The sequence below is a fragment of the Balaenoptera borealis genome (assembly GCF_965194805.1).
Source record: "Balaenoptera borealis genome assembly, chromosome: 2".
NCBI lineage: Eukaryota > Metazoa > Chordata > Mammalia > Artiodactyla > Balaenopteridae > Balaenoptera > Balaenoptera borealis.
In genome coordinates, this window is record NC_138867.1 from 155,266,160 (window position 1) to 155,288,850 (window position 22,691).

Below are 22,691 nucleotides of genomic sequence, written 5' to 3' on the forward strand. Positions count from 1 at the left end.
ACAAACCAACTATAATATTTTGGGTAAGTTCTTTAATAATCTTTCAAAACCTCAGTCCCCAAACTGTAAAATGAGGATAGCAATAATACCTTGCCATGACAAATTTTAAGGTTGAATGAGCCAAAACATGTTAGTACCTGGCACTAGGGAGATGCCAAGTAATATGGATGCTGGTAGATCAGCAGAGCTTGTGTTATCCTGTCATCTGTCTCACCGATAGACTGGAGATATTATGGGGCAGGAACCCGGGTGACTGAGACAGGGCCAGGCTCATGGTAGATGCTCATCAATTATTTGTTGGAGGCATGGCGGATGAGGCAGAGTGGAAATTACACTTTCCGTTGTTTTGTCATAGTGTCGATTTATTTTCCTGTCTCCCTAACTAAACTGAAGTCCTAGAGCTTACAGAAAAACCTTATTCCTCTAGTATTCCCAGGGCCTAGCACACAACCTCTCTGAGTCTCAGTTTTCTCACCTGTATAATGGGAATTAAATCCCTACTTGATAGGGTTTTCTGAGGGTGACATGAGCTAATGCATGTAAAACACTTTGCATGGTGCCTGGCATCATGTAAGAGCCCAACTGCGATCATAACCAGCTTACACAAAGGTGTCACAGCGAGTGTCCGGAGCTGAGCAGGTGCAGGTAAAGGTCAGCTCCCTGACACTCCCAGGGTGTCGCCATCTGAGGTGATTGGTGGACAAGCTTAGAGACTACTCCCTTTTTACTAAATGCTCATCTCCTAGACACTAGGCACCATGCAAAATGCTTGACAAGCAGGCGCAGAGCAGCTAAGTAACTTGCCCGTGACCAGAGAGGCACTAAGTGATAGAGCTGAGATTTGAACCTGAGCATCTGGCTCCACAGCCGCCATGATTGAACTTCACTATTCAGCTTCTCTAATGAGGGGTTCCATGACCTCAACACTATGGGCATTTGGGGCCAGATCCTTCTTCATTATGGCGCTGCCCTGGGCATTGCATAATGTTCAACAGCATCCCTTCCTCTACCCGCTAGATGCCACGTTGGGACAAATGAAATTGTCTCCTGACATTGACAAATGTCCCTTGGGTTGAGAATACCCAGTTGAAACCACTGCTGTAAGGGGGCAGCACCTTTCCCCTCTCCTCAGCCCAAAGCAGCCCTCTCCCCTTCGGCACCCCAAGGCCATGTCTCCTGGATGTAGTGCCTTGACCGGAAGCTGAGAGCCGTTCCAGCTCCACAGACCTGTGGGTGACCTGGTGAGTCAGCCCCTTCTCTTAACATTTCTTTGTCATCGAAAAAGACCCCCAGCATCCACCCAATTGCCCAGTGCGGAAGTGTGGGCATCACCTTTGACCCTCTCTTCCTCACCACTGCCGTTTCATCCCTCTTCCAGTCTTATTGGCACCACCTCTTAAATAGTGTTCAACTCCCTCCCTATCCATCCCTTCCCCTTCCTCTCCATCCCCTCCTCAACTGCTTCAGGGCCATCCTCTCACCTCTGGGTCAACTTCCCCGCCTGTGTCTGCCTCCTATCCCACCCTCTCAAATCCAGGGTGATCTTCCTTAAACATAAATCTGATCACTTCCTGCCTTAAGTGTTTCCTGAGAGCATCTTCTGCTCCTGAAAGAGATGAAGTGAGGACAAAACCAAGTGAAACTGAGAGCTTTGGGGTGAGGCAGAGATGGACTCCTATCAAGGCATGTAGCTCCCTGCACGTGACCACATCACAGGGGTGACCTGTCTGTCTCCCACACCACACGGTAAGCTCTGCACAGGCAGGACATCTCGTTCCCTGGTCTTCGGTACCTGCCACACAGCCGGCATTCAGCAAATGCTTGTTGGATGGATGAGCGAATGGATGGACAGATGGATGGAAACAGGCACATCCAGGTACAGTGCTCTAAGCTGGGGAGCGCAGCGCGAGCCCATTGCAGGGGCTCCAGAAATATTGGTGGGGTGACCAACTTCCTGCCCCCAAGTAGGACTCCACTGTACAAAGATGAGCGCCCTTCCTATAAAGTCATTTCAGATCCAGAGGAAAAGATGGGAGAGTGAGACGGACAAGATGCAGCAGATCGTTTGCTGTGTGTCTGGCAGTTCTCCCTTGAGCCAGAATTTTCTTACAGGGACTAGTTAGAGGAGGGGGTGACTTCCCAAAGAGCCTGGCCCTGGAGACTGGGGACGTCTGATGGTCTTTATTTTGGGCAAAATGCACAATAAGCTTAACTGTGTTTATCTGGCAGGCACAACCTCACTCTGTCCAGTGGGTTTTCTTGACGGGGTGGGGAACAGGTTTGTTCTAGCAGAGGAGCTGCTGGGGCCGGCAAGGGCGTGTCCATGTGGAGCGCACCCGGCACCCTACTCCCTAGTACTCCTGCAGCACCCTCGCCCTCCCCTGCCTTTGCCTGCGCCCCAGGGAGGGGGCCAGCCAGCCAGAACTTGGGGCTGGGGACAGTGACAGCTGCACCAGCCCAGAGCCAACAAGATCTGTTCCCCTGGATTTTCCATGTCAGTGATTCCAAGATCAGGTCTGATTGCCCATGCGCCTTCTGGGGCCTGTCGGGGCAGAGCAGGGGGCTCAGAGTAGCCGTGGGCCTGAGCTGCCTGGAAAGAGGGGCTCCTGAAGGTGGCAGGTAGACGTGACCCTCCCACCCTGCCCATGCACGCACAAAGAAAGTAATTAGTAGGAGCAAAGGAGCCCGTCAGGAGACAGAACCTAGATTAGGGATCAACTGAGGCCAGGCCAGGTGGGGAAAGGGGGGCACTTCCTGCTTGGCCTTAAGCCAGGGAGATGCTAACAGAATGGAAATTCATGCTCCAGCCCATAGCCTCTAGAGTTGGAGCCCAGAACCTTTAGGTCAAGGCAATTTAATAATAGTTTCCAAGAGGACAGGTCTGGAGTCAGAGAACTGGGTTCAACTCTAATTTCTTCTCATACCACCTGTGTGACCTTGGACAAGTCCCTTTACCTCTCTGAGCCTCAACTTCCTCATCTGTGAAATGGGGATTTCTGTGAGGACAAGTGAAACAATAGATCAGGTGCTCAGCACAGAACCTGGCATATTGTGGATGCTCAAGGCAACCGGTTTTTGTAGTAAGAGATTCTCCATGCTTATGTCCCCCATCCTTACACAGGGAGGGGACATGGATGAAGTATGCAGTCTGGGATGAAGAGAAAGGGGAGAGGCTGGAGAACAAGCCTCTGCTGGGACAGCGACTGCAGCAGAAGCTTCCCTTGGCTACATGAGTCCATGTCCCACGTGGGAGACAGCTGCAGAACCATATTGGTGGAGTGGTATTCTTCTTTGCCAGTTGTAGCAATTTCTATTGATTACCCTTCCAACAGACATTCTCCTGAAACCCACACCCGTTTCTTCATTGCAGGCAGAGCCACTTTCCATTGTAGAAACTAGAAATGTTAGACATTTCCTTTCCCAGGCTTCCTTGCATATGAGCATGTAATCTGTTCATGGAAGGAAGCACACTTCTTTGGCTGGCCATTGATGTGGGTATCTGTGATGCTGGGAGCTGCAGCTGCCATGTTGCAACCATGTGGGGACAGTCCCAAGACCAATGTGCAAAGGATCAGAAAGATGGGAGGAACTTTCTGGAACTTTCATGGCTCCAGAGTTCTTATAATGGGAGAATAAATGAAGTCACTACTCAAGCCACTTTTGCCAGGTTTTTTATTATTTGAAGCAAAAAACATCCCAGCACCAGACTTTTTAAGCTTGAGAAAAGCATCTTGACCCACAGTGAGTCTGGGACCATATACCAGCTGTTCCTAGGGCCTCCTACTGCCCTTCTCTGGCCTGAATGAACATGGCAGACACTGAGACATCAAGGAAGGCTGCTGGATCTGAGGCCACACCGCATCCCCGCAGCCCAGGCCTCCAGACAGAATTTGGTGAGTTACTAAGATCTCTCGTGTCACTCAATGTGCTCACTCCTTCCACCAACAAGGTAGACGCCAGGGCCTACAAAGTGGCCGGCCCCGGAGGAGGTGATGAAGACGCAGAGCTGAAAATACATGTCTCTACTCATCTGTTCATTCATGTGTTTAATAAACTTATCCAAACCTTCAATGTCGCTCAAACTTATTTTTATAAAATTTGGTGTTTGCTTTGTGATTCTTTGGAGTATGCCCCTCAAATTCCAATATTCCAAAGTGGCCCATGAACACGGAAATTTTGGGAACTACCGTATTGCACAAGTCACTGATGCTTCTTGGCTTGTTCCCGTCTCTAAAAGAGAAGCTAATATAACTTTCTCACTGGAAAGAGAAAGTTATATTAGCCTCCCTGGTTCTGACCAAGGATCAATGAGCAGTCGTGATTTTTAGAAGCCTTCAAAGGCAGGAGGGTGTAGTTTGCGGTCTAGCTTCATCATTAGATCAGATGTTTCATCATTAAGATCATCATTAAGATCATACTTCATCATTAAGTATGTTATACCGAGCAGACCTGGTTTAGAATACTGGCTCTGCCAATTATTGATGGAAGTCCTGGAAAAATTATTTTACCTCTCCTGGCCTCAGTGTCCACATCTGTAAATGGGGACACACAGTGCCCACCTTACCTCTCAGAATTCATTGCATTTAGCTATGTAAGTTCTTGCCACAAGCAAATGCTGCACAAATAAGAGCTATTTCTGTTGCCAATGGTGTTCTTGTTACTGTTAGGAGATCTCCAGCCCTCTTGAAACCTTTTCCATAAAAACCTCAGAAAACTCTTCTGATAGAATTCATTTTAACTTAAGAGTTAGACACACCTTCAGGTAAGGGAGGAAAGACTATCTCCGCAAACCAAAGAAACTACAGGAGAATTGGAACGTCAGAACAGAGGATACTGTAACCATCTTCTTGATCACCACCTCATGGAGTTCTGGGGAGGGTGAAAAGAGATGATGCAAGTCAGATGGTGGGTGGTTAGTGGCCAGAAGGGGCACATGAGAACTTTGTCAGGAGTGTTGGGGATATTCCCCTTCTTGATCTCAGTGCTAATTGCACAGGTATGGTCAGTGTGTGAACATTCATTGAGGGGAACATTTATAATTAGCACCCTTTTCTGAAAGTATGTTATACTTTCAATGACAGGTTTTCAAGATTTAGTTCAATGCCAGTGTTGAATACTTCTAACTCTAATAAATGTTAAATATTAGTGTTCTTGTCCCACTGCCATGCCCCCAGTAGATGCCTCATCAGAATCTTCTGAGTTCATGCGTTTGCTGCTTTCCAGAGTTCTGGAAGGGCAGACGCTGATAGGGAAACTGAGGCATCAGACCCCAGAGGCTCAAGGTCACAGGGCTCCCAAGGAACTGAGTCAGGCAGAGCCCAGCAGCACCTCCCTTCCCGCAGCCCCTCCCCTCCTCCGTCCCTGGCCGCCTCCCCGGCCCGGCTCGTGTCTGCACCTAGAGAGAGTGTGGGGACCCATTAATTCCTAGGCACATGGGCTCTGGGCGTGTGTGTCGGCGGCGGGTGCAGGGACAGCTCAAACAGGCCTGGGCCGCCTAGTGCCCTGGGGCAGTCACCCCCTGGCCTCTAAATGACAGTGTGGAGCGTTTGGCTGTTTGCAGGGTAAACAGGAGGGCTGGAGCGATGACTGGGGAGGAGGATATGCACCTCTGCCAATCCAAAACAGAGAGCGAGTGCCGGGCTCCTCCTGCACCCGGGGGGTCGCCAAGGGCCAGGTGGGGTCCAGCCTGGGCCAGGGGCTGCTGGTAGGGTCAGCACCAGTCATGGTGAGAAGGGGAGGCTTGGCTTCATCCGCCTCCAGTGAGCTCTGCACTCTCCATCCTGGCAGCCTCTGGCTGGGCTGAGACAAGCAGTGTAGGGTTAAGCCTTGCCTTCCCAGGAAAGAAAAGGGGTGGGAGAACCTGCTGAGAGAAGCCTGGGGGGTCTCACTCTGCCTCCATCTGTCTCCCCAGCGTCTGGCACAGTTCTTGGCTCTCCCGCTGAGTGGCAGCACGAGCAAATAAATACACGTGCAGAACCAGACTGCGTGGGTTCAAGTCCTGGCTCTCCCATTCATCTTTCTATGGCCTGGGGCTAGTTATTTAACCTCTCTGTGCCTCAGTTTCCTCATCTCTAAACAACAGTTGTTGTGAATATTCAACGCCCAGTAACTTCAATAGCAGGACAGTGCACTGGGAGGCCAGACTGTCTCAGGAAAGTCTTCGTTATTATTATTAAACAACATATAAATATTTTCCCATTATTAAAAAAAAACAGATGACAAAAAAGATAGAGTTTGTCTCCCCTAATATCACTCCCCTTCTCAGGGGCAGTATTACCTGTTAAAGGTAATGTCACATTTTTCCAGACCTTTTCCTGGGGAGGCTCTCAAAGCAGCCCCATGAGCCGGCTGAGGGCCCCAGGCTTGTCTGAGGGACAGAGCTGTTGGGCTGGCCATCACTGTGCAAGACAGATCCTCTGGCCAAGAGCATTTCCCCAGAGGCTGATGAGCATGGAGGTCCTTAGAGCAGTTTTGAGAGCTTCATGGAAAACACCTGGGCATCAAGGAGGAAGAGCACATCCAAGGCGATGCTTCCCAGTAGCAGCTGGGGGGCCCCCCGAGTCAGAGCCGCCAGCTCCCAGGCACAGGGGGTGGTGCCTCCAGTTCTCCCTCAAGCCTTCACAGGGTGTCAGGGAGAAAGTCTCGGTAGATGCTGGTAGGTCTGACTGTCTCTCCAATGCTTGTTCTGCTTTTATCATCTTCACTTTACGGTAACCTATTTATGGTAAGCCTTGCTGGTTTCCCATATGTAACATACATGATATAGGTTTACCATACCAAATATAGATTTCCTCTTAAAGTTTGTTTTGTTTTGTTTTTTTTCTAATTTTAAACAGCAAGAGGATTTTAATTAAAATATTAAATAAATACTGTTTTGGGTGATTGGCAGAAATGGCAAAAATCATTCTGGTGGAGAAGGAAAGGGTTGAATTCTGGCTCACACTGTCTTAGATCAATGAGGATGGCCTTCTCCTGAGCAAAGCCCTGAAGAGAGTTGCCCAGCCACTGTGGAGGCTTGCACCAAGGCCTGGGCAGCCCAGGGCAGGACTTCTGGGGAGTGGGTAGCCTGATATCCACCACGATGTTGGAACCGAGATGTTCTAAGTTGATCCAGAGAAGGCCAAAGTTAAAGTTAGCCCTGGAAGCCTCACTTCGACCTGTCAGGGTGAGCCAGAGGAAAACCAGAGCAACACCTAGGTTTTCTCTCTTTGAGCAGCGCCTGGGGACTGAGGTCAGCCTGGCTCAGTGGAAAGAGCACAGAAAGCAGAGTTCCAGCGTCAGCACTATCCCATCAAACTGCTGTTTCCCCGGGGAGCCAAAGGGGCAGGCTCTAGAATTAGACTGCCTGGGCTCAGATTTCTTCTCTTCACTTTCTGAGTTTGTATCCTCCCACAATTTACTTGTGGCTCAGTTTCCTCATCTGTTAAATGGGAATAATAATGGTTCCTCTCGGTCTTTGTGAAGATTGAGATACCTAAAGTACTTGACAGGGTCTAGCAAGGGTAAAGCTAAAACTCGATAAATGCTAACTGTCTTACTATTTCTATTCTTATCATTCGTATTGTTTTAAAGCAGAAGTTTCCTAGCGTGTTAGGGCCTTGGGAACCATCCTGCTTTGCCTTGGAGTCAGATGGCCTGCGTTTGCATCCAGCTCAGCCTTTGGGGATGTAATCTTAGGCAAGACCATCACAAAGCATTTAAGCCTTAGTTTCCTTGTTCATAAAATGAGGCTGATCCCTGCACTGCAGCGTTGTATCTGGATTCAATGAACTGGAGTCTGCGTATGAAGATACCTAGCGCGCTGCTGGACACACAGCAGGTATCTGACAGGTGATACTTTTCTCTCCTCGTCCCCGCAGACACACAGGAGCATGCGTGCTCACATACACACACACACACACACATACCCTCCTATTTTAGTCTTGGCCTCAGGCTGACAAGCCCCAGATTAGTGCTCAGTGACAACTTTGGCTTTATCAGCCCCCTTAGGGGTATTTGCATATTGGTAGAGACATGAAAACACTTCCCATTTCCAAAGAGTGAAATGGTAGGATTACCAGACCTCCTTCGATCATTCATTTCATTCACCGAGGACGTAGTGCCGTACCTTCTAACAACTTTATTTCATTACAAAATAAATAAATAAATAAATGGCACACGTTTAGAAAAAAGCAAACAATTCAGAGATGAATAGAAGTAAATTTAATAGACTCTTAAGCCTTTTTTCTCCCCCTCAAGTCTCCCATCTGTACCCCACTTGCAATGTTGACAGCTGGTGTGCATTAGGTTCATAGAAATATGTATGTTCACCCATAGGAGTGAGAGAAAAGGAAGGAAGTTTAAAAAAACAATCATACTATACATATGTCCCTGCATACATTTTTCACTGAATGTATCATAGCCATCTCTCCAGATGAATAGAAAGAAAAAAAAATTCATTATTGATCATAGACGCTTAATCCAATACTGTGGATGTACCATTGTTTATTCAGCCTCTCCCCTATTGATGTATATTAGTTTTGTAGGATTTTTCTAGTTTCCTCTCAACAAATTCAACCAATGTAGCAATAATCATCCATGTCCGTGTATCCTTAGGAGTTTTCATTTCTACTGGTTAGAGACCCAGAAGTGCAATTTCTAGTCAAAGTGAAAGTACTACTTGTACCCTTATCTGAGGAGTCAGAAATTTGTTGACTACAAAGCAACAACATTTTAGAAAGCATGGAGATTTGGTAGGAGGGCAGGGTCCACATCTACTAAATACCAAACACTTGCCTCTATGAATTATCTCAAAGTCCCATTAATCCTCGACTGGGGGAGTAGGCATAGGGAGTACCCATCACACGGATGTGGAAACGGAGGCTTGGAGAGAAGAAAGCACTTGCCCAGACTGGGGGCTTCTGAGATCTCAGCCCTACTCCAGGGAGCTGAAGAGCTTTTACCCCCTCATAGTTGCCCCTGTGGGTTGAGCCATAAGCAGAAGGTATCTGGTGCAGGAAGACCTGAAAGTTTCCAAAGGTGAGAGGTGTCTGCTGTTGGGGCATCTTTCTGCTCAGGAACAATCAAGGTTATTAATTGTCTCTGTCTTTCCTTCTCCCTGTTCCCAATCCATCAACCTCCTGGCTAAGCATCACCTTTGACGGAAAGACAGAAGAAATCTGCCTATCTAGAACACCTAAGGATGCTCGGGTGGCCTCCTTTCCTTTTCTTATCTCTGCAGGCTGGGGAGGAAGCTGATGTTTTGCTGATGACCTGTGGGCCCCACCACGTTGAACTGGTCGGAAGCCCAGGTGGCAGAAAGACTGGCTGGGGCACAGTGGGAACCTGTGCATTTCTGAATCTACGTAAGCCTGAGGGAGGAGAATCCTTCAGGCTGAAGGAGAATCCTTCAGTCTGGGCCACGGGGCCTGGAAAGAAACTTCTGGCTTCTAGACATTCAGATAACTAATTTGAATAGTGAAGAAACGGAGGCAGACAGATTAGAGACAGAATAAGGTGAGGAGACACAAATGACAGAGAGAGACCATCTGATTTACCGGAGCTAGAGTCAAAACGTTTACGAGGTCATCACAGGGGTCATTCAAATGCACTATTTGAATCTTATTTGACTAGTGGGATAGTCAGTGTGGTCAGAGGGTCACCCCACATGGACCAAGACAGCACACAGCAGTTGTACTAAGTAATGATTGACGTCTGTACTGCATATTCGGGTTCCCAGAGCCTTCCTCTCATGACCTCATGGAATCCTTGCAAATTTCCAGTGAGGCCACAAGCAGGAGATCCATTTTTCATACAAAGAAACTGAGGTTGAAAATCCAAGGGCAATAGGAAACAGAGCTGGAAGGACCTGCTTCCAGGAAGCTGGAGGAGTCTGAAGACAGATTGGCAGGGAGCCTCAGACTCAGACCCTTCTCCCACCCTACCCCCTTCCCTGCCAAAATGCACAGAGTTCAAGCTTAGAACCACACGGGCACGGGCTCTGGTCTGATCAAGGGGATGAGCCATCTCTGGCAGAGGCCAGGGTGAAGAAGAGAATGAAAGGCTTAGTTCTCTTGTATCACCAAATGTTTTTAAAAAAAATCTTAAGTGTTTCAGTGTCTGATATAGGCCAGGCCCCGCGGTGCAGAGTCCAAGGCATGCACCCCTCTTGAAGGCCAGGGACATCTTGGCTCCTTTCCTTAACCATGGGCTGGGCACAGACTAATTCCTTTAGAACCAGGCAGCTCTGAGTTCTGATTCTGCCTCAGGCACTGGCTGCTGTGTGCCATTGGGCATGTCACTTCACCTCTCTGAGCCTCATTCTGGGTCATCATCTGTAAAGAACAGACGAAGGAAATATTGTGAAGGGGAAAATACATAGAAAGATATCCCAGAGCGCTTAGCTCAGGGCCTGGCAAGGGGGTGAGCAATAAACAGCTGTATTCATTCCTTCTGTGGCCCTTTAATGAGGTTTTCCTGTTGCCAGCACAGAGCAGAGGCTGTCAGATGTGAGCCTGCACAGAGATCCCCTGGACAGTGGGCCCAAACAGCAGATCTTCTGACTCAGAGGTCTGAGGGAGGCCCAGGAATCTGGCTGTTAGGGGACCCTAGAACTACACACTGATGGCAATTCCCTTAGGCAAAGGCCAGAGGGGTCCAAGCGCAGTCCTAAGAAATGTCCTGGGCTCTGCGTGGTCCCTGGTGGTTTGGGAAAGGCTCTTTCTGATGGGCTCCAGCCTGATGCATCCCCAAGCACCCTCGCTCCCTGGTCCTGCCACTCCCCAGGCTTTACTGGCCTCCCTCACTGCCTGGAGGGCTGAGGTGTGCCACGTTTAATCCCTGTGGCTCGCCGGGAAGAGGGGATTGCAGAAGGAGGCCAAGCATCCTAATTCAGCACCCCTCTGCTTCCCCCTCTCTTGCCCCCTCAGCCCTCACTCCAGCTCCCAGCACAGGCAGTGTGGGCCTCAGCACGTCAGCCTCCTCCCCAGGGTCCCCTGGATCGCCTCTTGTGTGCCCTTCCCAGCCGGCCACCAGCACAGTCCAGCCTTGCACCCAGCCTGGGGTTTCCACGGCTCCTGCTGCCGCCTTGAGGCCAGTTCCTGCAGCGTTGCTCCTGAGCCCCGACCGTACGTTGAAGAGGCTGGGAAAAGTCAGCCAGGGACAGGCAACCCCCAAGGAGTGAGGGAGGTCAAGAGGGTGGCTCTGCTCCTGCCCATGGCATCACTCATCGACTGGATACCCAGAGCCCAGCCAGAGCCCACCTGGATGGCAATGGGGTACAAGAGAAAGGATCTACGTCGTGGGGTGGTTCTGCACTCCCCTTGACCTCCTTATCTGTAAAATGGGAATAATGATGCTGGCACCCCTACGTGGCCTTTGAGAGAACTTGACCAGTAGGAGATAATAATGATTATGAGTATGGCTAAGTTTTATGCCCTGCCTCCCAGCAAGTTCAAGGTAGCCTCTACCATCACCTCTGCATCTCTCTCCCATCTCTTTCCTCGTTCTTCTCTCTCAGGCTTTCTCGGTTCTCTGTCGCCTTGAATCGAGTCACTTGTCAGCTTCTCCAGGTCAGCTGTCCAGCATCGTTATCCTGGCACAGCGTGCATCCAGGTCTTTGCACGGAGGAGGTGTGCCGCTCCCCAGATTGAAAAGGACGGGGTGCTCACCCACAGAGAGCTGCTCTGGACCGAGCCGGGGCTAGAGCCATAGCCCAGTCTTACAGTGCTCCAGACTCTGGGTGAGGCAGAAATAGAATATTTCAGGTTTATGGCCAAAGGAGAGTCTTAGAGCCTCACCTGCCAAGTAGCAAGAATGGCAGCTCTCAATTATTAAGCACCTACTGTCTTCCAGGCATCAGACAATGTCTTCTCTCACCAGATCATCTGAAGTAACACCGAGGTAGGGTATACTGGTCCCATTTTACAGGTGAGAAAACCAAGGCTTGAAGCGATGAGAAGCCTTGCTCAAGTTCATACAGCTAAAGACAGGAGAATGTGGGTCAGCCTCCCCGTCTGCCTGGCTCACAAACTTCTGTGTTCTCGCCCTCATGGGTCGTGTGGCCCACCCTGCCCAGCTACGGGAGGCCTGTGCCCTGCTGGGGGAGCGGTCACCGTGCACAAAGCTGAGGAGTCCCTCATGCCTCAGTCCAGGCTTCCTCGACGGCTGGGGTCCCTCTGGATCTTACGTCACCCTCTACAGCTCCTCAGCCACCCCAAATCCGGGAAAGGCCTCCCGGATGGAGGAGGTCCACTCTGTCAGCACCCACACAGGCAGTCAAGGCCTCTAGGTTCAAAGTGCCTGAGCGCTTGCTCTTCTGGCCCCAGTAAGTTACACAGACTACTGGAGGATCCTTCCCAGCACAGCTCAGGGACTCAGATTTCCCGGCTCTGCCACTTCCTAGCAGCATGGCCTTCCTGAACACTGGTGCCTGCACTTGGGAAATGGCGATCATAAGGGTACTGACCTCCAAGGGTTGGCAGGAGGATCCAGTGAGCTAAGACTGTCAGGTGCTTACCCAGCATAACCTCTGACAGGAGGTGGGTGCCCCCTCAGGGGCAGCTGTCATCAGTACTGTCAGTTCGCTGATCATCTCATGCTGATCTGGAGTTTCTGTCTTTGCAAAAGATAGAATGGAGGGACTTCCCTGGAGGCGCAGTGGTTAAGAATCCGCCTGCCAGTGCAGGGGACACAGGTTAGAGCCCTGGTCTGGGAAAATCCTACATGCTACGGAGCAACTAAGCCCATGCGCCACAACTACTGAGCCCGTGCTCTAGAGCCCGTGCTCCACAACAAGAGAAGCCACCGCAATGAGAAGGCCTCTCACCGCAACGAAGAGTAACCCCCGCTTGCCACAACTAGAGAAAGCCCGCGCGCAACAATGAAGACCCAACGCAGCCAAAAATGAATAAATAAATAAATTTATATAAAAAAAAATAGAATGGAAAAAATAATTTGTGATGGAGTAATAAAGATAACTTCATAGTTAGCCAAGATTTTTCAAAACAAAGGGCACGTGAGGTCAAATAGTAAACGAAGTCTTTGCTCTTAGAAAGGGAACTGCTGCTCTGAAGTATTTGGGTCTTAACACAGAAGTGAGGGTCTTTCAGAAACGGCTGTTCTGGAATTTGTCCTTGAGTCTGCCAGAGGTCACAGGAAAGGGACAGGGCATTGTGCTATTTGAAGGGTGGTTATGAAACCATCTCTGCTGACTGGTTCCCAGAACTCTGCTCTTTGCTTTGAACTCTGCAGGCTGCAGGTGATGTGGAAATAGCCTTGCTCCTAATTCTGCATTTCCTTGTTTCTGCAGCGTCCCCACTCTGCCCTTGGGCGTGCTGCAGCCGTGAAAGCTGTAATCTGGGCCTGGGTAAGAGGGCCTGCTCACAGCCAGCCAGCCGTGTCACCCTGGGCAAGTCACACGTCTCAGGACTTCCTTCTCCTCATCAGTAAAACAAGGCAGTCGAACTAGGTGGTAAGTTACTGACACCTTGAAATTCTTGGATTTCTCTTCAGTAAATATTAAACGATTGCCTTCTCTTCCTAGCCACAAAGAATTCAAGTGTATCTGGAGCATCTCTGCCCAATCCAGGGCCTATTACAGCGGAAAGGACCTAATAGCCCCAAGTTGGTAATTAACTGACTGAAAGAACATGGCAAGCCACATCTCACTGACCCTATTTCTCCACCTCAAAATGATCTAAAACCTCCATCATAGGGCTGTTGAGAGTGACAGCACATTCAAAGCCCCTAACACATAGTAGGCCCTCAGGAATCCTCTGTTGAAGGACAGGGCCCCTGTAGAGGTGGTTTGAATGCAGCTACTGGCTCACACAATGGAATGCTGCTCCTGCTTCCCCAGCAAGTTGGGGACGTGTGTGTCCCCATCAAAGATCCAGGTTCCAGCAAGACATGCTTCATAGCACCAGCCAGCACACCCAGAAGGAAGGAGCCCTATTATTTTCTGGGATGAGCTTGGAAATAGCTACAGGTTTAAGCCTATTGATGCAAAAACACTGGTTTGTTCTCGAAATTAGAGTTGAATTCTTTACCCAGGAAGAGAATTTTCAGAGAAGCCAGTTGTCCTCTAAAAAAAAAAAAAAAAAAAAAAATCACACATATTTTTTTTCAAGGCTGGATGATGAGGTAGGCCCCTTCTCTAGTGTTCCAGCACCATCGAATCCAAGAAGGTTCACGATAGAAGGCACCTTAGAGAACTCAAGCTCAACCCCTCATCTGACGAGTAAAGAAACTGAAGATCCAGAGAGAGAGAGGGAGTCCCAGGTAAGGCAGGCAGTTGTTAATACAGGGTGGGGTGAAATTAAATGAGCAAATTAACTGTCACTGCACAGTACCGTATTTTCTGCTTTGAACAGCACTTTCACACCCATGTGCACACTTCACGACCCCATGAGGTAGATATCAGTATCTCTGTTTGACAAATGAGGAAATTAAAGTTCACGGTATTGGAGGGATCTGCTCGTGATCACCTGGCCTTTTCCCCTAAGTCCCTGTGGCTGAACCAGAACTTCTCTCCATGGCTGTGGGAAGTGTTGGAATGATTCTGAAGGGAGGGAGACATGCTTGGGCTCCCGGGGCCCAGCATGTCAGCCTGTAGGAGTCGAGGGGAAGGCTGTGTGTGTCGGGGCAACTGTCGAGCGTGGGTACAGAGTGGTTACTCCCATGCCCTGGGTCAGGAAAGATGGACTGCGCCACCCCCGAGTTTTGTCCACAGGCCCAGGCTCATACCATGTACCAGAGGTGTCAGAGAATGTGGCCTCTGGCTTATCTGAAGAGACAGAGCTAACTCCCATGAACCAATTAGAAAGAGTGTCATTCAGCAATAAAAAGGAACAAACTACTAACACAACAACGGGGAAGACACTCAGAAACAGTGTGTTGAGTAGAAGAAGCCAGGCTCAAAAGAATACTTGTTGTGTGATTCCATTTATACGAAACTCTAGAAAGCACTAATCTATAGAGACCTGGCACAGAGTGAGTGAACAGAATAGAAAGGAATGAGGTGGGAAGAGATACAGTTGGGTTTACATAGATAGATTCCTTGACCAGAGGGACAAGGAGAAATGATCAGTATTAAGCCTCTCCCAAGGAGCTAACCAGTTTTGGAATGAGTGGAGGCCCTTAGACAGAATTCCCCTGCTCCCCACTTTGACTTTTCTTGTTCTTCTTGCTGAACCTCCATTGCTTTCCTCTCGGCTCCCCCAGACTTCTGACCTTGGCCTGCAGGCAGTCTGCCCACACCTCTTGGCTTTCACTGCAGAGGTCCTTGGGGCTCTCCCAGACCCCACTGCCCTCCTCTATATGTCCTGACCCTCTTCCCTCCAGCCAGAACAAACCAGCCCCCACTCTGTCACACTCACAGCCAGGGAGGAATCCTGCACCACGAGACATGAACTGCAAACTGGTGGACGGAGCTGCAAGATCCTGCACGAAGGGATGAATCTATCTTTCTCTGATGTTCTTTCAAACAGATTCATTTCTCCTTTGATGTTCTCATGAAAATTCAGATTTTTCTTTCTGGCAAGACCATACGCTGAAGTTTAGAAGAAATTTAGATTAAGCTTAGAAGGGAAATGCAGCGGCTTGTTGGGGTAAGATCATTGGCTTTGAGATGAGATAAATGTGAGTTCAAATCCCAACTCGGCCACATCTGTAAAAGCCTGACTTTCAAATAGCAGGCCTGGCACACAAGAGCCGAAGTGATAACCACAGCGATTCATGCTGAGGATGTTTGCAAAGCACCTTCCTGTGCAGACTTCATTTAATCTTCACAACCACCCCATGAGGCAGGAAACGTTTACAGAAGACGAAACTCAGGGTCAGACCCAACATGATTAGAAATGGAGGTGAGTTTCTCCCCAGAGGAGGAGGTGGCTTTAAAGCTGAAATTCGCAACCCCTCTGCCATATCATTGTGTTTTTATTACTTTTGATAGCCTAACCTCTAGGAAATTACTTTGCATCTTGTATCATGAAGGGTCTGTCTCCTCAACTGGACTGCCATTTATTTGATTAAAGGATTTGCATCTCCTTCACCTCTGTATCATCACCCCCTCCCCACATTTGAGCAGTTCATGAAATAGCAACTGATTGACATGAACAGGCTTTGGAGAGAATTTTTCAACAGCCCAGCTATCTTTCCCTCTCCACCCATTAATAAAAAGTCATCTTAAATATGAATGTTCCATTATAAAAGTAAACATATCAAATGCAGAAAATTCAGAAAACTATAAAAATAAGGAGAAAAAAATAATTTATGATCTAACCACCCAAAAGTATTATTTTGCCTTATCTCCTTCCAATCTCCCTGTGCAGAGATTTTTATTATTGCTCTTTATCTAAGAGACTATTCATTATAAATGTTTATTTTTTTTTTACAATAAAAAAGTATATTTGCACATTGGAAAAGGGAAAAAAACCCTGAAAAATAATACAAGTTACTCAAAAGATTACAACCAAGAGATAGTTAATGTTAAAATCTTTGGCATATTTTGACTTGACTTCTCCGCATTTCATTCTGAGGACCCCGAATTGCAGAATGGGGGGCTCCCAGGCCTGGCTGAGGTTCAGATCAGCCAAAGAACATCTCTACAATCCATGAAACCAGACTGCATAAGGCAGAGGTGTTTGTTCAGCTGTTTTAATCTAATGTTGAATGTGTAGGATTATATAGGAAAGTATAGGATTTCTTATTTACTCTTTTTTTTAATATATATACAGCAGGTTCTTATTAGTTATCCATTTTATACATATTAGTGTATATATGTCAATCCCAGTCTCCCATTAATGACTACTTGATAATTCTATCATATGGCTGAACCCAAAATCATTTCACCAGTTCCGAGTGGTTGGGCATGTTGGTGGTTTTCAACCAGTCATATTTGGAAGCACCAGTGAAACCGACATCTCTGCTGTTACCTCTGCTAGCAGGCTCTCTGGTCATTGACTCAGAGGTAACCAGGGTAGCCACATGGGCGCTTGGATCCCAAAGGCTGAGTTTCACCCACCTTCCGTTCTTTTCGGCATAAGCCTGAGTGCCCATGGATCTGAGAGAGCCGATGGATTTGATTCATCTGGAGGAGCAAGTTTCTGATGAGGAAATGACTTTGTGGGTTCCCCCTAGGAACCTCCTGCAATTTTTCTAGAGTGTCAGCTTCTGATCTCCCTTATAGATGGTTGCACAGGGATGGAGAGGGCAAAAACGTAGAAAAGGGACTTTCAAAAATGAATATGTGGAATACACTACCATGTGTAAAATAGCTAGTGGGAACTTGTGGTATAGCACAGGGAGCTCAGCTCGGTGCTCTGTGCTGACCTAGATGGGTGGGATGGGGGGGGGGTGGTTCAAGAGGGAGGGGATATATATATATATATATATATATATATATATATATATATATATATATAGCTGATTCACTTCACTGTACAACAGAAACTAACACAACATTGTAAAGCAATTATACTCCAACGAAAAAAATGAATATTTGCACATGAAAAACATTCCAACACTTCAGGGGAAGAAAAGGAAAAAGACAACAAAAAGTAATCTCTCTCTCACACCCAGATTCCCTATTACCTTTCCATAGGCAAATATTGTCCATGGTTTCTCATGTCTTCAGGAACTGTCTACACTTACACAGTCATTTCTCTATCTTTCCACCTATCTATTCACTTGTCCAGCTATCTTTTTTCCATGTACCTATATAGCTAGCTACTCATCCATCCATCTATCCATCCATCCATCCATCCATTCATCTATCTATCCATCCGTCCATCCATATAAAAAACCAGGAATCTTTAAATGAATGTTAACCACAAATAGAGCAGTTTAGAATGGACTTTAAGAGGTAGCACCCTGCTTCCCCAGCCCAGCCACCCACCTGCTTTGTAACATTAGCCAAGATACCTTACTTCTCTCTGCCTCGATTTCCTAATATGAAAAGATGAGTTCCCTAATACCCCCCAAGGGGGCTGTGAATGTGCCTTGGAATGTGGAGACAGGAAGGCCGATGGGACAGTGGATGGAGAGTCTCGCTCTCCCAAGACCTGCAGGGAGGAAGGACATCAGTGAGGTTTTCCACCCAAATGAGTGCACAGGAGAGGAGAAAGGTGAAGCAAGGTGGCCAAGGGGAGTTCACCCTTGGGCACAGGTTGGTCACATTGGCACCCCTGCCTGGTGGAAGGGGACAGAGTGATGTTTCATAAACATTACCTCACCTGCTTTGCGGGAGATAAGGTGTTTGCTAAACTTTGTGGGGAGAGCAGGACCTTCCGCGTGACCACAACCAGGACGGTTGCCTGCTCAGACCGGCTGCCGGGACCTCCAGCTCAGCTTGCCCAAAATACAGGAACCAGCAAACAGCACTGGGTCTATTTAGTGTAAATAGAGGCAAATGTTCGGGAGATAAAGGACAAAGAGGTCACGGCTGGAAGAGGGACAGTGGCCTACTCATGGGCCAGTGTCTGCGAACACCTGTGCAGTGTGGGGTTCAGGCTCCTGGTGTGGCATTAGCTCCCTCTGGGGTTTGCATCAGGGCCTCTGTGTGGCATAACCACGTGAAGGGTGCCCCCTGGAGTTGTGCATTGGGGCAGACTGGCATGTACACATCAACGCGCTTATTGGTCCTTGACTATTTGGAAATTCTATTGATTTGAGAAGTCCGTCACTGTCCGTGCTGGCACTGGGCCCATCCACGTTTGGCTTTCGCATTCTGTGCTTCCTAATGCCATTTCTTAATTATGATTACACAGCTTTAGTACGTAGACTTGATGTTAAGTAATGGCCCTAAGTAAGAGTGAATTTTAATTAAGCTTCATTCAGAGCCTGCTTCTGATTGCCAAAGATTTGCAGCCTGAGAAGGGGAAAGCCTGCCTGTGTACAAAACTCTGACCTTTGTGCTCCTGAGCTGTCTCGACCAGATGGGTTTGCTTGATTTTCTGGCCTCAGGAGCACATTTCTTCACCACGCTGCAGGGGATATAAACTACATTCCCACCTTCCCTCCCAGCCAGCCGCAAACTCAGAGCCCAGGCAACAAGAAAACAGAACAAAACTATCCTGAGTGTAGCGGGACTACACTTCCTGAGACTCAGCCCAGGGGTCAACATCTCTTGGGAGAATATCACCCACATTGCCCACCTTGTCTTAGGAAATAAAGCTCACTCACTGTTCTCCAATTCTCACGATACCCACTCTACAGATGAGAAAACCAAAGCTCTCAGAGGCTAAGGCTCACGGCTAGTGGGGGTAGAGGGAAGACTAGAAATCAGATCTGGTCTCAACGCCTGTGCCCTCCTCTGGTTAGAACAGAGCCTTCCAGTAAATGGCGAACATCTATGAGTTTGGGAGAAACCAACTTCCTTTTATTTCCTATCGGGCCACTTAAACCAGTGTATCCCAAACTTTAGGGTTGGTACGCCATGCAGGTGAGTTTTACCACATCCGTAAACACAATCATGTACTTAACAGTGAAAAACAAACTCATTTGTTTTAAAACAAAATTTTATGTACTACCATAGAAACTGCTATCAAGCAAAAGTTATCATAAAAATACAACAATGAAAAATAAAACAATGTTATTAAATCCAAAGCAGAAACTGTTACCTTCTAAAAGTCCAAGACTCAGGCCTGGTTTTTATCTAAAAAAAAAGATGAGAAAAATGTTAAAGACATGAGCATGAAACTGAGACTTTGTCCTTGAGATAATCAGAAGGCTTGAAAGAGAGTTGGAAAGATAATCGTTATGTCACAATGTGACTCAGTGGTACTTAAAGTCCTATCCAAGTGCCACCTAAGAACGACTCAACTGCCCAACACTTTCCAAGACACTGATCTAGGCCTTTAGCACATGGTTCCAGCCTTTGCCTCTGAGTAATACTGTCCCTCAGCTGCCCCACGGATGACAAAATTCTGGCCAGGATTTTAGCTCTCCTATCCCCCAGCCCTGGCCCTGGTGTGGATATTCCTTTGGTGTTTCAAGTGCAAACACAGTGAAATCAAGGCCGGCTGGCGGGGTGGGTTCAGCTGCAGAGGACAAGCCTGACTGCTCTGTGCTGAATGTCATCGCCAGGTCAGTCTCTTTCAGGATACTGAAGTTCCCGCCTTATCAAATCACCCACTGAAGCTACGTTCTAAAAACATTTCGATTTTTCTAGAAGGAAAAGGTAAGTGGAAAATGCACTTTTCAATTACCTTGGAAAAAAAAAGGGGCAATTTCACTCACAAATGACATACTTAGAAGCTCAGTTTGAAAACAGCAATTCAAATGAATCCCAGGCCAAATTAAAAGGGGAAAAAAAAAAGGAAATCATTTATTAATCCCCTTCCATCTACTCCTTCTGACTGAGTGAATCTTCCTTAGACTCAAGAAAAGGATAAATGGGCTTGAAACAATTAAATAAGCACTTTATGACTTTAATAATCCAAGCCACAGAACTTTTCCATTAAAAGTTGGGTATTTAGAAGACCTAACCAGTCTAGTGACCCCAAAACCACCGTGTTTCAGGTGTTCTTCTAAATGGAGCTGGAGAAGGACTCTCTGCTCTTCTCCAAGGGATTTGAGGTGAAGTTTCAACCAAACCCTTTAACAGAGCCAAAGACTCTTAGATAAACCTGCCCAATCTGTTCCCACTTCCTACACCTGGAAAACTTCACTAGAAAAGAAGATACCTTGCTTGAAGTAGAAAAACAATATGGAAATTAACTTATGCCAGACAACCATCATTATCCCATGAAAACCATTACTCATTCTTTTTTTCTTGATGTTTTTAATGCCTGGTATCGGAGTGATGGTTGATGGTTTCTTAAGGCATACTTAGCATATTTTCTCCTGCCATGAATAACAACAGCTGGAGCCAGACTGCTCAGGGGTTGAATTTCTACTCTGCAAGTTACCAGCTGTGGAACTTGGAACCTCAGTTTCTCCATCTGTAAAATGGGGATAATAGCACCTACCTCATATCGGATTGTTGTAAGGATTAAATGAGAGCATGCTTAGCACAATGCGTGGCACTAAGTCACTGCTCAGTGGACAGTCGGTGGTTGACATTAAGCCTGGCTCAAGCTTGTGTTGTGGTTTATCTCAGCAACTACTGACTTGCCTGTTGGGAGAAGACGCTCTTACACTCAGAAGTATTCAGAAGACCTGCAGGAAGGTGGTGAGCGACTCAACTCCTCTGTGAGTCTCTGAGATGCTTCTCTGTCCTCATTTCAGTTTTCTGCCCACCACGTGGGCCAAAGAGCACTGGCCAGAAGCAGGCGCGATCATTTTCCTGAGGACCTGGCTGGAGGGATGGGGCCATATGTAGCACATGAAAGAGGCATGTGCTCAGACCAGCACTGTCTTGGAAATCCATTTGGACTGTGGATCCAAAGAAAATCCTTCCAGACTTCGTGCCACACACCAAATCCTGCACACACGTATGCATTTCTCTCTCCCTATGCATATCCCCCGCACATCTGGGCGAACACCTGTCCCCGCACATGACATCTCATGCATATAGCTGTCCGGCCCTTTGATAAAATGCGCTGTTTCTCCCCAAGTGAAGCTTAATGTGCCTCTGCCTGGGGATTTATACCAAGCAATAAAATCCGCAGAATAGAGAAATGCAAATAGATTGTATAATATAATATTATCATTGTCAACACAAAAGACTTTTATTTACAGCCCCCCAAAAGAAAATACACTGTAGTGTCATTTGTTTCAGGGAATGCAAAAAAGGTTTCAACAACTAACAGGGCATGTTTCTGAGCAAAATATGCCCCATATATGATGTCGGAACACATATTGTCAGTGGCCACTCGTGTGTCTGTGTTCTTGCAAACAAACCCGTGGAGTCGAGTTAGAGAAGGTCACTTCCAGCCTCTTTGAACCACAGGCCACCTGCCTTGTCCACACACAAACCAAGCAGCACAGATTTATTTGGCGGGAGAGGGCCTGTGAGGCCGGCCATACCCGAGGAGCGCATCTCAGGACGAGGTGTCTGAAGTGTCACTGACTTGGCTTCCTGAGGAACTGAAGGGGGATGTGAGAGAGGCCAAGTGAACGGGGTTCATGCTTTGAGCCAAGGGAGGCAGTAAGGAGGAAATACAGGAGAGCAGACAGAGGCAGTGACTCCATCTTTTCTCTGGGTTGCATCCCTACAAGCTGAATCCCCACATTCCCCAAAGCTAGAGATCCTTCCATCAACGCTTTTGTTGCACAGGTTACTGACCTCTAATGAGACCAATGTTTTTCATAGATTTGGTTAAAAAATAAATCTGTTATTTTATTTAGGGATTTGGGTGTCCTGTGAGACCTGGTCACAGTGATAGTTTCATTTCTGTCTGAGAGGGAAGGGTGTAAATTTATAAAGCTTTAGACAGTAATAATTACCTGAAAGACATTTTATGCAAAAAAATATATATTCTAGCTGTTTCACCCAATAGCGCTAAGAAATATGCAGGTATCATTAGAGCCACTTTATAGATGAGAAAACAGAGGCTTGAGAGAAGTAAAGTGCATTATCCACGGTCACCCAGCTTGTAAGAGGGAGAACTGAGACGCACATTCAGGTCTGTTTGACTCCAGAGGCCATGATCCTGAACTTTACCCTAACCTGCCTGACCACCCATTACGAAAGCCTCAGCCTGTGCTGGGTGCCCCAACAAGGGTACGTCATTCAATCCTCCCAGGTGAGGTAGGCATTATGTTTCCAA

General features: G+C 47.6%; 1 long non-coding RNA gene across 1 annotated transcript; it reads right to left on the reverse strand.

The window, feature by feature from the left end:
- Window positions 1-3,655: 3,655 nt before the first annotated feature.
- On the reverse strand, window positions 3,656-22,362 carry LOC309622731. The gene is made up of 2 exons (XR_014241089.1): window positions 20,949-22,362; window positions 3,656-19,633 (listed from the first exon to the last, which is right to left on the reverse strand). It is a non-coding gene; the product is annotated as an uncharacterized lncRNA (long non-coding RNA).
- Between the last annotated feature and the right edge of the window lie 329 nt (window positions 22,363-22,691).